Source organism: Hyperoodon ampullatus (assembly GCF_949752795.1).
Source record: "Hyperoodon ampullatus genome assembly, chromosome: 4".
Classification (NCBI taxonomy): Eukaryota; Metazoa; Chordata; class Mammalia; order Artiodactyla; family Ziphiidae; genus Hyperoodon; species Hyperoodon ampullatus.
The window spans coordinates 91876667-91882578 of NC_136917.1; the positions used below are offsets into that span (position 1 = coordinate 91876667).

Genomic DNA, 5912 nt, shown 5'->3' on the forward strand with positions numbered 1-5912 from the left:
CACCCATATGCCACACCTCCAGTGCCTAAGCCCTCAATTTTTTGAAGTTGTATAAAAACTAACCTTGGTAAAGAACCAGCTAGGTCACAAAGTTCCTGTCTTTCTATTTTTCCTCTCTTGTGCCCTTTTTGGCTAGTAGCCTCCTTAACATTCTGTCATTCCCTAAGGAACACTGGCTCTGATCAATTTTACAAACATTTCTTGAGTGCCTTCTGCACTGGCAATACTAAGGTGCTAGGAATACAAAGATATGTAGAGCACAATCTGTATCCTTAAGGAAATGTTGTTTATTAGGGGAGAAAGAGAATAAAAGGGATCATATTGCTATAATTCAATATATACAGTGGTTAAAGGTAAGCTCAAGGTTTTATGAAAAGAGAGGAGAAATAATTAACCACTGTAAGGGTAGGAATCACATTAATAAACGCTACAGGAGAAATGAAATCTGCTCTTGCAGCACAAGTAGGAATTAGCAGGTAAAGAAGAGTATTACAGGTGTGAAAATAACATGAGTAACTGCATAGAAACATGATGCCAAAGGTTTTGTTCAGGTTACAAGCAGTTGGGTATTTCTGGAGCATAAAATGTGCTTGAGTTTTGGACATGTGTATTCAAGGTGCCTTTGGGATGATTAAATAGAAATGTTTATCAGAAAGTTTACAAGAAAAGTCAAGATTAAATATTTAGTAGCCACCAAGAGTATAGCAAGATGAAAATAAGCACAATGAAGAAAAATCAAATAAGGTAAGGAGGGGAGAGAGCATTGTTATTTTATATAGCATGGTCAGGAAGTGCCTCACTTTTCAGGTGATTTTTGAGCAGAGATCTAAAGTGAGAAGGTGAGTTACATGAATGTCTCAGGATAGAGCTTTCCAGGATTAAGAAACAGCAAATGCAAAGGCCTTGAGTTAAGGGTGTGCTTGGATTATTTGAAGAACAATGGGTTAGATCAAATAGAATCTTAATGGCCATTATACAGACTTCTATGGAATCTTACCCTGAATAATACTGAAATCCAGTAGAAGTTTAGATTGGAAAAGTAATATGATTTATGTTTTAACAAATTTACTCTGGCTATTGCCTATGGGATCTACTATGGGGCAAGGGCACAAGCAGAGGGTTTTTTTGTTTTGTTTTTGTTTTAGGAAGCTATACCATTAATTCATGAAAGAATGATGGTAGTTTACAATGGTAATAATTCTATTATTAGAATTCCATTATTGAAAGGTAATAATACCTTTCAAAAGGTACCCAGAATCCTTTCAAAAGGTACCCAGAATCCTTTCAAAAGGATTCTGGGTACCTTTTGAAAGTAGAGCTCCCAGGATCTTCTGAGTTTGAGTATGTGAGAGAGGATAAAATTAAGGTTCAAAACATAATGAAAAGTCTCAAATAAGAAAGACCAGTCAGTGAAAAAGGAAAACAAGGTAAGAATGATGACACAGCAGTTCTAAGAGGAAAGATTATAGTGATACTGGATCTAGTCCCTGCTATTGAGAAACTAATGAATAAAATAATTTAATATTTCCCATTTTTTCTAGTACTTTAAAGTTTTCAAACATTTTCACATAAAAGATTTCACTGTATAGCACCTCACATTGACCAAGTGACCTGTTCAAGTTGAATTTTAATAATTATAAAACTGAGGGTCAGAGAATGAGTGAATTCAGAGATTGTGCAAGGCCAAACTATTTGACTGCAGGTCTCTTTACAGTGTTCTTTACGTTTTCATACATGAATATATTTGTAAACACATATGTATATATATATATAGAACAGTGTGAACACAGAACAGTTGAGGGGAAAACACTACAGAGTATAGGGATTAGTCAATGACATAAAAACATACAGTAAGTACCTAGTGAAGTTTAAAACCAAGGAAGGAACAGAAATATAAGGAAAGGATGAAGGAAGAAGCTTGCATTCAGGAGTCAAATTGGCTCTCCGTACCACATGAAGTATTTAAACAATACCATCCTCAAACAACACAGGGCAAAATAAACTTTAGCACATGATTATAGGCATTTTTCTCTCAGACTTAGGTGCTGGGAAGATCTTTCACTAAGGAAAAAGGACTATAAGCCCTAGGAGAGATGCAGAGGTAAAAAATACATATAGTCAGTATCTTTATATCAGAGCTAATTCTGGTAAAGCCTGGAAGATTTTCTAAACCTGTGGAATATTCCCATTCATGTTACTTTCCTTTTCTTCTCTGTTACATCTATGAATTAAAGTAAAACTTTAAACCAAAGTTTAAAAAAAAAAAAAAGAATGATGACACAGAGCAAAGGAAGTATACTTGTTTAAGGAAAGTTTATAGAAGGAGAATATAACAATATTACCTAAAACAGTGGAAGAAAAAAAACGATAAAAATATCTGTCGGACTTAACAATTTTGAAGTTGCTATCCTTTGCCAAAGGAGTTTCACTGAAATGGCAAGTGAAATGGCAAATGCAATCAGATTGCAATGGGTTGGAGGGTGAATGGAGCCCAAGGAATGAGAGATAACACTAAATGTTACCATTTCAAAACTGAACAGAGAGGAAAGAAGAGGGTTATGGTTGTTTAATATTTGGAGTAAAAAGATTTAATCAAGTCATGTGATGCGATTTAGAACCAGAAAAGATCCAGGGTAATCTTTTAACCCAGAGTTTCAAAGACGCCCCAGTGAAATGCGTCATTTCCTTTTCCAGTCATCAAGATTTAAATGCCAGTGTTCCCTGGAACCTGAGTCAAGGAGAGAACTCCAGAAGAACAACTCAACTATTCAGCAATTATCCAAACAGAAGCATAATGGATCCAAAGAGTCACCAAAGCACTACCTAAACTGTCTTTTGGGAAAATGATACATCCATTAAATTTGTATGACATGGGTCCAGTGGTTGGGACTTCGCCTTCCAGTGCAGGGGGTGCGGGTTCCATCCCTGGCTGGGGAGCTGGGATCCCACGGCCTTGTGGCCAAAAGACCAAAAAAACACAAAACAGAAGCAATATTGTAACAAATTCAATAAAGACTTTTTAAAAAATGGTCCACATGAAAAAAATCTTCAAAAAAAAATTTGTATGACATTTTATTCAGTTGTACTAATACCTAGTTTAGTAGCTTCGCCTGATAAATCATCTGTTCAGCTTCAGCTTTTTCTAAGCAGATAAAAAAGTTAAATTCCATAAAATAAACATGCATCTTACTTTCACTTATTTAAATGAGATTTACACAGATTAAAAGATTATTTAATTATAGTGGTCTCAATAAAACCTTAATATTTTTCAACTTTTAATCAAGTACAATCTAACATAGATAGATTATTCAATACCCCCCTAAATGTTCATATATTAACTTGTGTTTTTACATTATCCTCCCATTAAGAACAAACAATAACAGTCATAAAATTTTTTTAATGGAAGGAATTTTAGAGACATCATATCCAAACACCTTCATATTTATAAATGAGGAAACAAGCTCAGGAAATTTCTTGGTCAGGCTAAGATTATATAAATACCAGTAGAAACAAGATGAAAATAGGATTTTCAGTAGTTTTCAGTAGTACTGGATTTCAGTAGTTTTCTTCCCACAACTGCAATCTATAATCCTTTTAAGTCATCTCTGAAAAACGTACTGGGATACCATCACCAAAATTAAATATCTAAAATGTACTGACTCCCTTCCTGTATTTGGCTACAGGCATTATTCCCAGCAACTCTAAGAGACAGGTACTATTATTACCCCAATTTACAGGTGGAGAAACTAAGCCTTAAAGACACTGAGCACCTTTCCCCTTTTAACGAGTCAGGATCTAGATAGTTTAAGATGAGCAATTGAGGGGACTGAGAAGTTGATCCACACAGAGCCTGGCTTCTTTGTGCTTCATCATAAGGTGTGCTGCCGGCCAGCCTAATTTTAAGTACCCTTTTAACAAGAGAACCTCGTGGAAATCCAGCCGGCAGACTCAAGGAGTTCAGGAGACAGGACCGCAGAGGTTACGCTCTGGGATCCTGGCCATGAGGTTGGATGCCTCACCTTGTTGAAAAGAGACACTGGACCTAAATGGCGCAGCATGACTTTGTTCCTGCTTGGCTAAATTTCTCAACACCACAGTCAGCTAAGTCACCTACAGCCACCTTCGAAAAACACGGAGAGCACCTACCCCGAGGAGATGGTAGATTTGGAGTAAGCCGTCGTCGACATAATTCCTCTGATGGCTTTTTTAACAATGGACCTCTACGAATGACAGGAGATTCCTGGCACCAGCCCTCCCTGTTCCGGCACGATTCCATGGACTCTGGTGTCTCTAAGGGAGCATATGCTGGAATCACAGGGAACCTGTCTGGTTGGCACGGCTCTTCCCGAGGTCACGATGGCATGAGCCAGCATAGTGGGGGTGGCACAGGGAACCATCGCCACTGGAATGGCAGCTTCCACTCCCGGAAAGGCTGTGCCTTTCAGGAAAAGCCACCTACAGAGATTAGGGAAGAGAAGAAAGATGATAAGGTAGAAAAGTTGCAGTTTGAAGAAGATGACTTTCCTTCTTTGAATCCAGAAGCTGGCAAACAGAATCAGCCATGCAGACCTATTGGGACCCCTTCTGGAGTGTGGGAAAACCCACCTAGTGCCAAGCAGCCCTCCAAAATGCTAGTCATCAAAAAAGTTTCCAAAGAAGATCCTGCTGCTGCCTTCTCTGCTGCATTCACCTCACCAGGATCTCACCATGCAAACAGAAACAAATTGTCAACCATGGTTCCAAGTGTCTATAAGAACCTGGTTCCTAAGCCTGTACCACCTCCATCCAAGCCCAGTGCGTGGAAAGCTAACAGAATGGAACACAAATCAGGATCCCTTTCTTCTAGCCGGGAGTCTGCTTTTACCAGTCCAATCTCTGTTACCAAACCAGTAGTACTGGCTGGTGGTATAGTTTTAAGCTCTCCCAAAGAGAGCCCCGCCAGCACCACTCCTCCAATTGAGATCAGCTCCTCTCGTCTGACCAAGTTGACCCGCTGAACTACTGACAGGAAGAGCGAGTTCCTGAAGACTCTGAAGGATGACCGGAATGGAGACTTCTCAAAGAGCAGAGACTGTGAGAAGCTGGAGGATTCAGAGGACAACAGCACACCTGAACCAAAAGAAAATGGAGAAGAAGGCTGTCATCAGAATGGTCTTGCTCTCCCCGTAGAAGACGAAGGGGAGGTCCTCTCTCACTCTTTGGAAGCAAAGCATAGGTTATTGAAAGCAATGGGATGGCAGGAGTATCCTGAAAATGATGAGAATTGCCTTCCCCTCACAGAGCAGGAGCTCAAAGAGTTCCACATGAAGACAGAGGAGCTGAGAAGAAATGGCTTTGGGAAGAATGGCTTCTTGCAGAGCCGAAGTTCTAGCCTATTCTCCCCTTTGAGAAACACTTATAAAGCAGAGTTTGAGGACTCAGACACGGAAACAAGTAGCAGTGAAACATCTGATGACGATGCCTGGAAGTAGGCATATAAATGCTTACTGTTAAATCTGACCCAGTAAACTCAACTTGTGTGTTTAGGGGTTATACAGAAGAAATCTTTCTTTTCCTTTTCCTTTTCTTATGTTGTTGTTGAATACTTCATGCACAAGGGAAATAATCATTATCCCAAAGAGACAGCGAGCGATTGGCTTGTTTAGCTTTTGTTGTTGTTCTTCCCTGTTATCTGCTTAATAGAACTTCGTGTGGTGGGAAAGATTTTTAAAACACATACACATACACACAGTATATATGGGGCGATGCACAGGTGGGAGCTGGCAGGGCAGAGAGGAGGAGACACTGGTCTGCAGCAGCAGCTTCTACTACCAGCCCTTGGGGCACTCACCCCTGTGCTCAAGCAATCATTGTCAATGACAAAGTGACTATTGAAGTTATAATTGTATTAAATTAATGCTAATAATTTGGAT

The 5912-nt window shown here is 39.2% G+C and overlaps 1 pseudogene across 1 annotated transcript; it reads left to right on the plus strand.

Moving 5' to 3' along the window:
• The first annotated feature begins 4010 nt into the window (after window positions 1–4010).
• On the plus strand, window positions 4011–5471 carry LOC307051486 (vasculin-like protein 1; annotated as a pseudogene). Its single transcript has one exon. The product of its transcript is annotated as a vasculin-like protein 1 (transcript).
• Window positions 5472–5912: the final 441 nt, after the last annotated feature.